At 43.1% G+C, this 15,472-nt stretch overlaps 1 protein-coding gene across 5 annotated transcripts in view; it reads right to left on the minus strand.

The window, feature by feature from the left end:
• Positions 1-15,472, minus strand: part of map9 (microtubule-associated protein 9) — a 45,612-nt gene that overhangs the window by 1,792 nt on the left and 28,348 nt on the right. The window lies entirely within an intron of this gene.

Here is a 15,472-nt window from a genome sequence, read left to right on the forward strand (position 1 = left end):
AACAGAGCTATATCTTACGTCACTGCATACGTATCATGTTGCCCAGCAACAATCAGCACATGAAATCAAAGCACTGCGAAAGCGATCAAAAAGCACAAGGAGTCGTATGATCTCCAAACACTCCCGCAGCTCTGATCGGTCCACGCTGCTCCGATGCATCTCGAACAAGGCATCAACAATAATAGACGTTGCGTTACTATGGTTTGGGAAAATAAATCGGCATCCAAACACGGCGAATCCAACGCGTTCGTGCCGCTCGCCGTAACTTACATAGATGGATATTATAATCGAGCTGCTATTAGCTCGACTAGCTGCTATTTAAAAATGGCGGTCACAAGTTTCTCTTCAGTCTTGTTGGCCACGGTAACCCCGCCCCCAGCCTCTGACGCAAGCGGTTCTTTCTTGGCTCCGTTCTAGACCCTGCAATGATTTGGTGCTACTTAAGAACCAGTTTTACTGGTTCGGAGCTGGTGCTTTGGCGGTGGAAAAACAAAGAACCGATTTGAAACTAGGCTCTGGCTCCGAACCAGCACCAGTTCTGCCTTGGTGGAAAAGGGGTATGTGTAGTTTCAGCTACCCCACAGATCATATTTTATATCATGTTGTAAATGTCCATTTTTGAGTGGAAGGAAAAACATGCTGTTTTCGTCCATGTATCTGAGCTGCTGCTACCCCCCGCCCCCTGCTTTCCAGAAGAGGGTCGACCTTTACAGATCGTGCATCAGATACTATGACAAAAATGAAAACATCTGTTTGGTTTTGATTATCATCTATATCGCAGTCACGCTCACGTGACATTGCAGTTCCCTTTCAGTTCCCTTTCAGTCTAGCACGCTCTACTTAGTCGACTGATTGGGATCACGCTAGGGAGCCTGTCATCTTTGAGTATTGTAAAAACGAGCTAATGGACATTGGCGTGCGTGAATCGCATCACACGCCCCGCAGCGCGGGTATAAATACGGAAATGGATGCACGCACCCAGTTGTCTTTTGCTTCGGAGCCGATCGGTTCATCTGAGGTCTCTGAAGAGTGTTGTTTCACAATAAGTGAGTGTGTCGGTGTTCTTCTGAAAGACTCTCCCAGTGCTGGTGTTGACAGCAGTTGCAGCGGTGATCGTGAGCTACGGAAGCTCTCAACTGCTGTTTTAACAGCATTTTTATAAAGAGTGTTTTGTTGACGGCCGGTTGAGGGCAGAAGTGGTGAGGAGCTTCACTGTAAAGTGTTGCCGTGGTTGTTCCCCTGTGTGCTCCGGCACTGGTGACGGGTCCCATTTCCTGAAGAGCAATTCCATTCTCAACTGGAACGTGTCCGGTCGGTGCTTAGAGGTGAGAAAGGGTCCCACTGAATAAACTTCAGAGGCTCCTGGGGCATATGTGAGACACAGCCGCATATAAACGGATTCCTCCATATGATGACCGCTTCAGCACTGACTTAATGACCAAGTCCCTAGGTGGCTGTGGCAGAGCAGCACGCTCCGTATGTTAACAACACCTGGTATGCTGCCAAACTCTCAGCAGTGTCCAGACCTTTTGTTTCTCCGTGCTATCTGCTCCTAGAACAGAATAGTCTACAAAACACTAGCTCAGGGGCCACGAATAACGGGCATGCAGTAAGGAGGGCTGGGCATACCTCACACTGCTTTGGCATTCAATTGCCTCGAGTTGTTAGCAGTTTCCTTGCTTGATGCCGCTGCTCAGCAAGATGCACTGCCCAGTACAGTGATCGTTGCTCATACGCTTCCCTCGCATGTCACAACTCGCCTGCCACCTCCTCCTATGGAGTCAGAAGCTTCTGAGGTCGCTTCTTCCACTTTAAATTCCGGCCTGCTCAATTGTGGCGCCCAGGTGGCCTCAAGACAGCCTGTTGCCGAAGAGAGTGGAGACTCCATCCCCAGGCGTTCCAGCTGTCCGGGATATCTTTGGGGCCGCACAGTTACATCTGTTGCCGCTCTGATCTTGTCTCCTTCCCAGTTGTTTACTCCCTTAAACACGGAAACACACCGGCTTACAGCTGACGCCAGGGCCTACGCAAACTGCGTTAATTCCACAGTGAGCCCTCTTGCACATCACTGTGTTAAGTCAGGTAAGAAGGAGCAGGTTCTTTTAGTTGCTCCGTAATGGCCCAACTAGGACCTCATTCCCTAGACAGCCTTCATGACTCATGCCTCTGAGACTTCTCAGGGATGGGGCACTGTTGGCACCTGCACCGAAACGGAGAAGTCCAGGTTCCGTTGCGGTGGTTCAGCTACCTACCTCTGAAAGAACGTAGATACTATTACTTCTGCGAGAGCTCCCTCTAAAGTTGAGGCTTGCTTACGATCTGAAGTAGTTCTTCTCACGAGAGGACCCCCGAGAGTGTTCGATCACTTCTGTGCTTCCTTCCTGCAGAAGATGGGTCGGAGCGTGGCTGTTCCGCCCCACCCTCAAAATTATGTTGTTGTCCTTAACATATGGCAGTGACATGCCATATGTTGTACTGCTCGCTAAGGCACATCAGGATGTGGTTGAGATATAGGAAGTACGTCTTGATCGTCAGGTTCCTGAGCAGTGCAAGGAGATGAAATCTTCCTTGTGCCCCCTCTATACCTTCTTGGGACCAATCTCCAGTGCTACTGCACTCTGAGACCTCCCCTGAGTACTACAGGTAGTTGAGTTAAAAATCTGTTTTTAAAGAAACAGTTCTCCTGCTTGCTTGCTCTATCAAGAAATTAGGGGACCTGCACACATTTTCGGTCAACGAATCGTGCCTGGGTTCGGGCCGGCTAACTCTCACTAATGTGAGACCCCGGCCTGGATATATGCCCAAGGTTCCTACCTTTCCCTTAAAACGGGACCAGGTGGTGAGCCTGCAAGCCCAGCCCCGGAGGAGGCAGACCAGCCCTGTTCCTCCCGCCTTGTGGTTATTCAGAATGCAAAGTCACAGGACCTCTCCAGCTCTCGTCTGTTTCGGAAACCAGCAGAAGGGAAGGTTAAAGGGCTCTTCCACTTAAAGATTAGTGTTACCATCATCTTGGTGAAATTCCCAAGGTGCACCGTGTCCACCTGGGTAGTGAGCTCCTCCAAAAACAGAGTGTAGCTCCTTCCTGGGCATTCGCTAAGAAATTAGCCAATGGGTCAAAGCCAGCTTGACCTTAGCCCGGTTTTTAGTGTCGGCTTGCTGCGCCATTCCCCTTCTTTGGATTGGATAAGTGCGTCTTTTTGCTCCAGTTGAGTTCCCTCTTCGAACCCTGTTGAGTTCCTCCTCACCCAGTTGGTGTTGGACGTGGCGGAGCGTCCAGTGCTAGACCGATCACTTGTATGCTTGTGTAACTTGTGTTAGGTGGGGTCTATATGTTGTGATCCCTATGACGATCCCATATGTGTATTTTTCCACTGTTTTGACTCTCTGCGGCGAGCCCGTGTCTTCCCTTGGCAGAGCCTGCTCTGCCGTCACTGTCCGGTTGCATCTCCACCCTGTTATAGGCTGGAGCCACCTCAGTGACATGCCATATGTTGTACTGCTCGCTAAGTCACTCAGTCCATATGTGTTTCTCCACGTTACCTCCTTCGGACAGGATGTGGCTTCAGCAGCGTTGCCTTCCAACGAAAGGTACGCTTTTCCAGTGGTCCTGTGGAACAGCAGTGACTTCCTGGCCTAAGCCCTGTCCTATTCCAAATTGGGAAGATCAGGAGGCTTGTCTAGGCACTGGAAGGTGGCAGCACTAGTGGCGTCTCAGTAGGGATCCCAATCAGTCGACATGTCGACCAAGTCGAACGTGCCCGACTGAAAGGGAACGTCTCGGTTACGTATGTAACCCTCGATCCCTTAAGGAGGGAACGGAGACGTAGTCCCCCAGCCACTATTGCTGTACCACCGCTGACGGGGGCCCGCTTGGCTCCTCAGCGAAAAACAACTGGTGCGTGCATCCACTTTCGTATTTCTACCCGCGCTGCGGGGGGATTCACGCATGCCAGTGTCCATTGGCTCGTTTTTACAATGCTCGAAGATGACAGGCTCCCTAGCGTGATCCCAATCAGTCAACACGACAACTACGTCTCCGTTACCTCCTTCAGGGAACGAGGGATACATACGTAACCTAGACGTTCTTCATCATCATGAAAGTTTATTATCTGCATGCGTTTTAAAGCCATAACAGTCTAAACTTCTGATATATGGTTTTCTGAGTGCACACATTGAAGCCAGGCACAGAAAGCTAGATGTCAGACGGTGTATCCCGTGAGTATTAAACTAAGTTTTCTTTCACGTGTTATTGCACTTAAACTGTGTGTTTTTGACCTTCTGTGTATTTGACAAAGTTCACATAAACACACTCGGTTATTACTGATCGTAAACAGCAAGTAAAGAAATCGGTTCCTGGGTGCCGCGCCCCGCTCCAGTGCCTTTCTTCCCAGAGGTGCATGAGGAGGTTTAGAAGTCATGGAAGGCACCTTTTACTGCCCGAAGCTGTTATTATTCCTCCTCTGCTCTCACTACCCTCAATGGCGGGGCCGCCAATAGCTACGTGGACGTTTCAGAGGTGGAGCGTGCAATTGCCCGCAAAGTGCTGCCACCTGGCAGAAACCTCTGCACCTCCTGTCCAGGGCGAGTAAGACAACAGCAGCCCTGGCTGCTAAGGCTTACAGCGCCGTTGAACAGGCCGCCTCCGCCACGCATGCCATGGCCATCCTGCAGGTCCATCAGGTAAACGCTCTCAAAGAGCTGCACGAGGGTAGTTTTGGAAGGAAACTAGCCAAGGTTGTTGCAGGAACTGCGTACGGTGACTGAAGAAAGTCACGGCCACTGTGGTGGTTCAGGAACGTCATCTCTGGTTGGACCTGGCTGAGATGAAGGACGCCGACAAAGTTTGCTTTCTCAACGCCCCCATCTCCCAGGTCGGCCTCTTCAGTGACACTGTCGAGGACTTCGCCCAGCAGTTCTCGGGAATCCAGAAGCAGACGGAGGCCATAAAGCACATCCTGCCTTGGCATGACTCTGCCACTCTCCCACCAAGCTGCCGCGCGGTGGCCCCCAGCCTGCTCGTCACCGAGGGCGTCCCCTTGCGGCTGCACCAGCTCCGGGGAGACTGGAGTCATCCTGTCAAAGCGGCCCTGAGACAGGAGGCCCAGGGATGGAGGGAGCTGCTCTGAATCAGGAGATGGTGATGGCACCCCTCTGTTAATTTGATGTTAGCTGATTTAGCTCATTCAACAAACTCTCTCTCTACTTTCACTCTGACTACCTCTGCTGCCATAACTGATCTAATTGTGAAGTCTAATTCCACATTCTGCCAGCTTGATCCTACACCTACTCTTTTGCTTAAAGGTGCCCTAGAATGTGAAATTGAATTTATCTTGGCATAGTTAAATAACAAGAGTTCAGTACATGGACATGACATACAGTGAGTCTCAAACACCATAGTTTTCTCTTTCTTATTTAAATCTCGTTTTTGAAAAACACCCCTGAAAAACAGGCGAATCTCCACATAACACCAACTGTGACGCAACAGTTGGGATCATTAATATGTACGCCTCCAAAAATTTGCATATGCTAGCCCATGCTCAGTGCCAGGCGAAACTGCACAGCCGAATCATCAGAAGTTCTGCAGGTGAAGAAACAAGCAGGAGGAGGATCATAGGGAAAATGGCAGATCTATCTATAATCTATCTATCTATAATCGGATACCGCTACAGTTTAATTCGAAGTTGTTAGTTGCTCTGCCCATTTCACCGCGGACTGTTTTTCTAACCTGGAACAATATCAAGCAGCCAGGCTTCTCTCGGCGTCTCATACTGACGAAGGGGGCGATTTCAACTAACGTTATATTCCCGCAAGCGGTAAGTAGTGATTTTACTAACGGTAATTTACACTGTGTTATTTAGATCCAGCGCGATATTGTTTTTTTACTCGAGAGACATTGTGGCTTGCAAACGAGCGAACGAAGCATGGCAGTTGCTCAGTGTTTGGATGTACAAATGAACACAAACATATATTTTTTAGCTCCTTCATCCGAGCCTCTGGAGAACCAGTGGGTTATGTGAATTTCTGATGTGTAATTGTTCAAATTCAGACAGATAATCTTTCTCTCAAAGTCGTTCAACACTATTTATGCATCAGTAAATCGCGTTGCAGTGATAAGATCTTCATTCACGCGATCAACAGACTGTCATCTGCTCAATGCTCACTGCAACCTTTTATGTGATGGGAATAGATCTAAATACTTAAAAAACTTCTCACGATTTATTAATCCCGATAGCTGTTATAGTAAAAACGTATAAAAGCTGTAATAGTAAAAGTTTTCCTGATAGCTCTACATTTAATGCCAGATATTTCATATGCAAGCATGTCAGCCAATCACAGCAGAGGGCGTTTACACTGAAGTCTCACAGCAGACACGCCCCTTCAAACTGAGTGTTCAAATCAAAGGATAAAATCAGGCTAGGAAATATGCCTTTTATTTCTAAATTATAACAAATTTTGATCTAAAAAACATACTAACATTATAAGGGCACACTAGGAAACATTATAAAATAATAAAATAATCCATTCTAGGGCACCTTTAAGATGGTTGCACCTTTCATAACACATTATGATAAACTAGTTTAACATCAGCCATCCAGCAGAATTAAAAATGGCTGCAGTGGCCCCAATCCTTAAAAAAACCTTGACCATCTAAACATGGATGATTACAGGCCAATATATAATTTACAATTCTTTAGTAAAATTCTTGAAAAGGTTGTGGCTTCGCAATTAAGATCATATTTAGATGCTAATGGTCTTTTTGAACCTTTTCAGTCAGGATTTCGCCCATCCCATAGCACTGAAACTACTCTTCTTCTTGTGGTTAATGACATTATTCTTTCCATGGATTCAGAGTTAATAAACATCTTGATACTTCTCGATCTAAGCGCCGCATTTGACACAGTCTGCCGTGAAATACTCATCTCTTGCCTTTCTGATATCGGCATCACTGGTTCAGCTCTTTCCTGGCTCATTTCCTACATCAGCAACAGAAAGTATTATATCACTGCAAGGGGTAACACTTTATAATAACGTTCAGTTGTAAGTCATTTATAAGTGGTTAGTTAATGATGAACTAATCATTTACAAAACATTAATAAATGATTAGCAAGTGATATGCTAACATTTTATGTATGTTTTGTAAACTCCGTTACAAGTCATTTACAATTGATTAGTTAATGATTAACTAATCATTTACAAAACATGACTATGCGTTTAATAAATGTTTAATAAATGATGTTACATTTTTTTGTATGTTTTGCTCACATCAGGTGCACAGTGGTTAAAGACTCCATGTGTTTCAGAGAAGACAGCTGTCTATACCCTCACCAGTCAGCACTTACCCTGCAGTACACACTACAGTGTTCAACACCCGTTATAGATGTGTAAATGCATGAATAAATCATTTATAACACTTTCTGCATCCCCTAATCTAAAGTGTAAACTATTCATCACTTGTAAATGTATTACACATCATTCGTAGATTACCACTTCAAGAATCAGTAAGGCATAGGATCAACGAATCGTATCTACGAATGATGTGTAACACATTTACAAGTGATGAATAGTTTACACTTTAGATTAGGGGATGCAGAAAGTGTTGTAAATGATATATTCATGTGTTTACACATCATTGTGTTGAACACTGTTCCTTACCTGTTACAAATGATCTGTACGTGTATACAAGGCATTTACAACACTTTCTGCACCCTCTAATTGCTACATACATACAAACATTTTTTTTTTTTTTTAACATTTATGAAACGCATATTCATGTTTTGTAATTGATTAGTTAATCATTTACTAATCATTTGTAGATGACTTGTAACTGAATTTACAAAACATACATAAAATGTTAGTATATCACTTGCTAATCCTTTATGAATGTTTTGTAAATGATTAGTTCATCATTAAAGGAACACTTCGACTTTTTGGGACGTTAGCTTATTCACCGTATCCCCCAGAGTTAGAGAAGTCCATACATACCTTTTTCATCTCCGTGCGTGCTGTAAGTCTGTTTGACGCACCCACCGCTAGCCTAACTTAGCACAATGACTGGATGTAAATGGCTACAGCTAGCATACTAATCCCAATAAGTGACAAAATAACGCCAACATTTTCCTATTTACATGTTGTGATTTGTATAGTCACAGTGTGTACAAATAACAAGGTCATATGAGACACAGCCATTTTTTTAAACGTTTAAATACTGGGAACTATTTTCTCAGAAGGTGAAGCACTGCTACTTGGGCGGAGTGATTAGCGCAGTACCCGAGAAGCGCTGTGGTGAGGAGCAGAGAGTTCGCTCAGAGTTGGAGTAATAGAGTCAGCAATTACTAGATAGTAAATGCAAAGTTTACAATCATGGGTGTTTGCTGTATTGTAAAGAGATGCAACAATAAACAGGGGAGACCAGGTAATACCATGATGTTTAATAGAATTCCAACCAAAGACGCTGACCTGATGAACCAATGGCTACTTGCTCTGGATATAACGTAAGATCCAAACACACCTGTAGACATCATCAAGGACTATCGCGTTTGCTCAGAACATTTCACTGAGGACGACTATTTAGAAAAAATGGAATTTGCCACACGGACCATGAAACGTGTGCTGAAGGATACAGCTATCCCATCGATAGTAAAGACAGGACAAAGTGGATCACCTGCGGCTGCGGTAAGTGTTCCATTATGTTTTTAGATGACTAGCCTACTGTTACAGTTCCATTAGCTAGATGTAATGTAACCTTAGTGACACTATTACATGAATAGGGTGCTCACTACTATTACAGTTGTTCCCAGGCTCCATGTATCCCCTGTAATGTTAGTATTGTGTTGTCACAAACGCACTCTATCGCCCCAGTAACAAATAAGCGGCGCTAAAGGTAACTTTCAGGACTGTAGCCTTCAACTTGCTATTGAATTGGAGGAGCGGGGTGGGCAGTTTTCATTTTTGAGAAACAGTGACCTTGTTTGTGAAATAGTAGGCTACTCCCGTTCTGATTCTCCCCTCGACCTCAGTCTGTTCGGCATCTTGTCTATCAGCTTCCAAAGTTTGTAACTCCTCGTCTGTGTATTCTGGCTCAAAACGATATGGTTCTGAATCTTGGTTTGATACCAAATAAAAATCCTCTGACAATCCCTCAAAGTCAGCCATGATCACGAATCACGTTCGCTACTAGCTAGTCACGTTGGTTTTGTTGACGGAACGGCGCTTCTCGGGTGCTGCGCTAATCACTCCGCCCAAGTAGCAGTGCTTCGCCTTCTGAGAAAATAGTTCCCAGTATTTAAACGTTTAAAAAATGGCTGTCTCATATGACCTTGTTATTTGTACACACTGTGACTATACAAATCACAACAGGTAAATAGGAAAATTTTGGCGTTATTTTGTCACTTATTGGGATTAGTATGCTAGCTGTAGCCATTTACATCCAGTCTTTGTGCTAAGCTAGGCTAGCGGTGGGTGCGTCAAACAGACTTACAGCACGCACGGAGATGAAAAAGGTATGTATGGACTTATCTAACTCTGGGGGATACGGTGAATAAGCTAAAGTCCCAAAAAGTCGAAGTGTTCCTTTAACTAACCACTTATAAATGACTTACAACTGAACGTTATTATAAAGTGTTACCCAACTTTGTGACATCATACGACTTCAATTTCATTGCTATGCTGATGACATTCAAATATATCTTACCACCAGCTCTGAAAGGCCATCCCTGCCCGACTCACTCACTGCATGTATCAGGGATATCAAGCATTGGATGTCCCTGAATTTCCTCAAACTAAATAATAACAAAACTGAAATATTGATGATTGGCTCTGCTGCCTCAATTATTTGACTCAACTCTGTCTTTTGGCTCTCATCTTTCTTCTGTTGTTAAAAACTCTTTTTTTCCATCTTTGTAATATTGCACGTCTTCGATCTTCTCTCACTCTAGCTGATGCTGAAACCTAAATTCATGCATTAATCACACCACGTCTGGATTATTGCAAAGCTCTATTTCTTGGTCTGCCCAAAAAACGTATAGCAAGATTACAGTATTTTCAAAACTGCAGCAAAGAGTTCTCACCTCCACCAGGCATTCTGCTAACATTACACCTCTGCTGCATGATCTTCACTGGCTACCCGTGGCATCATGTATTCACTTTAAGATATTATTTCTAATGTTTAAGGCACTAAATGGTCTTTGACATCCACATCTGTCTGATCTATTTTATTCCTAGCCCTGCCCAGTCCCTTAAATCAGCTGAACTTGGTTTCTTGTCTATCCCTCGTTTTCGGTTGTCCACTGTAGGTGTAAGGTAATTTAATGTTAATGCTCCTACATTATGGAATTCTCTACCCCTTACACTTCATAATACCTCATCTGTGGCTACCTTCAAGACTCAGCTCAAATAATATCTATTTAACATGTATTTTGGATAATGTGGCTATATCTTTCCTTATGTGTTTGCAATGTGTGTGTGGGCTTGTAAATATATTGTAATGTACAATGCAAAGCGACCTTGAGCTACGGAAAGGCGCTATATAAATAACACTTCTTCTTCTTCCTTCCCCCGGAGGAGGGATAGGTGGAGCATCTACAGTTTCATTTAAAGCCCACATTCTCAATAAAAGAACAAGTTCCTCAACCTCTGGGCCATACTAGGTCTGTGCTGGCAGTGAGCGACGCTCCGCTTCCTCACTCTCAGCCACACCCTCATTCGCCATGGGCAGGGAGTCCGCATTTTGAGGATGCACTGCCTCCTCACACCTCCCTACCCAGTCCCACAGGGGACCCACGGAACCAGGTAAGTGCATCACATTCACACATTGTGTGTGGGTTGTGAAATGCTTAAAAACAGCGAAAAGAAAGTCTCAAAATCCAAATGAATCAAATGAGATCGACTCAGAAAAGACATCAATGAATGCACGCATGTCACCTGATCCACACATGCACATCTTCTTAAATTCAAAATCAAATTATGATACACTAATACAAAGGAAAACATTTGTATTCACAAAAATGTCTCTATTTGTACAAATTGCTACACATTCATTCAATTTTGAATGTTGCACACGCAAGTTGAAAGGCATGGATAAAACATTTCTGCAACATGTATCAAGTTCATTGATAAGTGTGCTTGCACGTGTTAATCATTTTGATACTATATTCATCCCATAGAGAAGACGCAGCACCGCTGAATCACTCACATTGTTTGTGAAATTGCGTCTCACAGAAAGTTTTCAAATGACTGATTTGATTTTATAATCTGTGGGTGGGTGGGTTGCACCAACAATGATTAATATTAAATCTAGATTAAATCAAGGTTTATCTAATAATTCTGTTGCACCGCACTTTAAATCTCATTTAAAAATAAGCAGCTTTACATTTAATCATTTTGATCCTGGATTTAATTCATATTTAAGATAGATTAACTTTAATCCTGTTGCACCATAACTTTAAACTCATATTTAAATCTCAATTAGGGATTAACTTTAAACTTGCAGATGATGAGGTTTAAATAAAATAAAGTGCACCTACAATAAAAATATTTGGCTGTTTGAACAAAGACAGAAACAGTGGGTGTGTCGTTAGGTCTCAGAGAGGTGTTTATTACAAATAAAAATGCAAAAATAAAGCGCATTGAGCCGGCAGAGTGGGAGAGGTTCGTGGCGGCCCATAAACTTAATTTGCTAACGAGTCCGGGATGTGGATCGGTGCAACTCGGTGTCGGACAAACAAAAGAAGAGAGGAATATATTTAGCATGTAATGGCAGCGGTGATGATGAGGCTGGGTGGCGATCAAACGGACAGGGCGGCGCTATCACGAGTGGATATAGTCACTCCACAAATCATGCCAGTTTTTTTTTTTTTTTTTTTTTGGTTGTTTTTTCATACATTATGCTGCCATATTACTCCATTAATTGATAGGCTACTATAAATAGACCCCTTTTCAGTTGGTAAACATGGTGGCTTTTTTTGTGGGTGGAGCTTAGGTGGTGGCAGAACAATCCCTTTGGCCGCTTCACTAACGTTAGTTTGCAAGTTTTGTTAGCTTGTTTTTTAACAATGACTGGAGAAAATCTGATTTTATCTTAAAGGGGACCTATTATTCAAAATTCACTTTTGCATGCTGTTTGGACATAAATGTGTGTTGGCAGTGTGTGTACACAACCACCCAATAGTGATAAAAATCCACTCACTCCTTTTTTATTAATCCCCATAAATCATCAGCAGTGTCTCCCAACGACCTGTTTTCAGAATGCTGTTTTAGTGACGTCACTAGCACAGGCCCCGCCCACGAGTGTTGACAGACACTGCCATTCTAACATAGACCCGCCCTGATCGAGTTCACAGCGAGTTGTACTGACGAGAATGTCTCCCAAGCGTTGTAGGTGTTGTGTGGCTGGATGTATTAATCGACATAGCTCTCTCTATTTACTCCCGAAATCTGAGGCAGCCGCTGAAGACAAGGTGGAATTATTTTGTTTTTAAAGAAAATGCTCCCTCAACTCTACCGAAATTCGTTTATGTACTTACGCACTTCTTATACTGTGTTTACTCAGCTCTTACGGTGATTTTCTGGAGTAAAGCTGACGCTTCATCTTTTGTGTGATGTACAATAAACTTTATTAAACTCATCAGTATATGTTTGATCATCATTCGGACCTGGTCCGAAACAGCAGACTTGTAGGCTATTAATAGTGGATACATACAAGCAGGTGACAAATACGTTATAACCGTAATTAAACTACTAAACTTTACCTGTTCCATCTCCATACAGCACTCTGACTCTGTAGGCATTATTGTCCGACTCCGGGTCGAAATGAACACCGTTACTGAGAGTTTCTGACATTATCATCATTCCGTGAGATGAAATTGTCCTGAGAGACTGAGCGCGAGCTCATGAAGCCCAGTGAAGCTGTGTCGTGCAGCAGCAGCTTATTTGCATTTAAAGGGCACACACTAAAACAGCGCGTTTTTCTGAGACCCACAAAATGACAATTTAAACATGCTATAAAAAATTATCTGTTGCGTATTTTGAGCTAAAACTTCACATACACACTCTGGGGACATCAGAGACTTATTTTACATCTTGTGAAAAGGGGCATAATAGGTCCCATTTAATGTGCAAGGTCACTCACTGTCCAGGACCGCGATTGTTATTTGCAAAAGTTAGTTTTAACGGACATCCCAGATTGGCTGACCCGGCATACACGCTCATTCAATGGATGGACGATCTGACAGGATTAACGTTAACGCTACTTCCGGTTGAGTGGCCTGACTTCTACACCTACCCGATAGAGAAACCGAGAGTAAAGAGAAACTGAGGGCATATACATATTTAGATGCCTAACTGTACTAAATGGTCACAAGACTTGTGTGGTAGCCTACGATCCGCAGTTCTGCCAAGCCAGCGCCAAGGCCAGACAGAAGACGACAATGTAAAAAGTGACATTACGGTGCAATTTTAATGATGTGAATATTTTCTAGAAATAAAAATTCCAGATAAAGCACATTCATTTTTCATGTATTTTATGTATTTGATTACACTTTCTTACCAGGTTCTTCAAAAAGCCTAGTCACAGTCAATCAAAACAATATATACATTCATAGATGATTCACAAATAATCACAATCATTTAGAAAACATTATGCAATAAAATTTCAAATTGGAGCCTGTACTCCGTCGATTCTTGCACCCAACAACACAACAAGATGACATTTAATAACAATAATAATAATTTAAAGTCCCTTATTATGTAGCCGAATCTGTGCTGGTTTGTATTGGCCGCCTCCAATTTTCCCTTTGTTTTGCCACCAGCTAGCGCCGTGACGTAACTGTGACGTCGGCTCGAAATTGGTCTATATATTTCCCAGCTTATGAAATGACCATTAGCATGACTTCTTTATCAGTAATGGTCTCTCTACGACATTTTACAAGTTTATTTCCTTTATCGGCAAGAGCTATTTTCATCAGATAGAGAGAGAGAGTTTCTGGTGGTCAATTGAAGAAAATTAAATATTAACATTGTTGCTGTTTAATAACAACAACGGCAAATCTATCATAGCGGAGAAAAATACTCGTAAATGGAGGTTTTAATAGCAGGTTAAAATTCTAATCTCCGATTTGTTAATCTGTGTTTAAAATTTAGTGGTGCAACACAACTTGATTTAAAATAAAGCCCAGATCAACAAATCCTAGATTAGCTCTAAACTGTGCCTAATTTAATCATTATTGGTGCAACCTGTGTGGATTAATTTACTAATACCAACCTACATGCTAAAAGTGAATCAATGCTTGCGGGAATTTCCCATATTATAAGTGGGAGACCTTGCAGGAATGATTAAAATTATGTGCAATACCCGCGTCGATATTCGAGCCCTGGGAACTACTAAAAAAATACTTTAAAATGAACATCACTTAAAGGGATACTTCAGGATTTAGCATTAAGCTTTGTATTAGTAGAAAACCTGTAGTATTTTCGAATTAACGTGCTTTCCACCCTCATATCCCCCTGAGACGAGAGATTTATGTATTTTGTTGTCTGGAAAAAAATCCTCAGATGAAGCAAAAATCGTCATTTTGCGTCATCGGAGGATTTTTTGGCCAGAGGCTAAAGACTACAGCCAGTAGTAGGGGCTGTCCCGCATGTTTTCAACCCGCCCATAGAGGGTGGGATCTCACTCACAGAATGTACACATAGTGTCAGCCATCTTTTTTTGGAAGCTAAGCTAGCAGGCTCTTGTTCTGTGTAGCTGAGTAGTAGGAGAAAGCTGAGTAGTAGGGGTTACCATACTCTTTTTTCCCGGACATGTCCGGCCGTTGAGATCGTCCAAAATGTCTGGGATTCGGCTTTTGCTTTCTGCAGTCGCCATTCATTGTTTACATGCACACCTTTTGTTTCAATCTAACTGAATTCATTCCGATTGGTGAATATGAATGTAGTGTTTACATGAACGCTAAACAAGTGATCGGTTGATGTGCGTTTTAACATTGCTAAGAAAATTCCCGCTCCTCCGTGAGAGATACGAGACTGGTGCGTCTCAGTAATCACGCCACCGGCCTCTCATCGTTCTCCCACGGCCCTCAGTCTCGTCCTGCTCGCCACAATAAACATAATGAATGGCGACTGTAGAACGCAAAAGCCGGACATTTTGGGCGATCTCGAAATCCTGGGCGTACTCGTCACGGAGACTCACTAGTAGCCTAGCCTTGTTGTTTTAAACGGCGCTCTCTTACCGGTAGGCGTGGCTTGGGAGTGGCCTCCTAGGGCAGCGAAGCAAGTGCATTCTGGGAGTTGTTGTCTTTCATCCACATAAGCCAAAAATAAATTTTCTGGCTTTTCTCAGTCTAGAAAGCTCCAAATTCAAAAATAATTTCACATTTCTTCTACATAAATGACCCATTTTAAATACACATTCATCTTTCCAGAGGTGAAGTATCCCTTTAATATGACCCTTTCATTAGTTGAACTGTTGTATAAAATC

The sequence above is a fragment of the Leuciscus leuciscus genome, assembly GCF_965113295.1.
Source record: "Leuciscus leuciscus genome assembly, chromosome: 3".
NCBI lineage: Eukaryota > Metazoa > Chordata > Actinopteri > Cypriniformes > Leuciscidae > Leuciscus > Leuciscus leuciscus.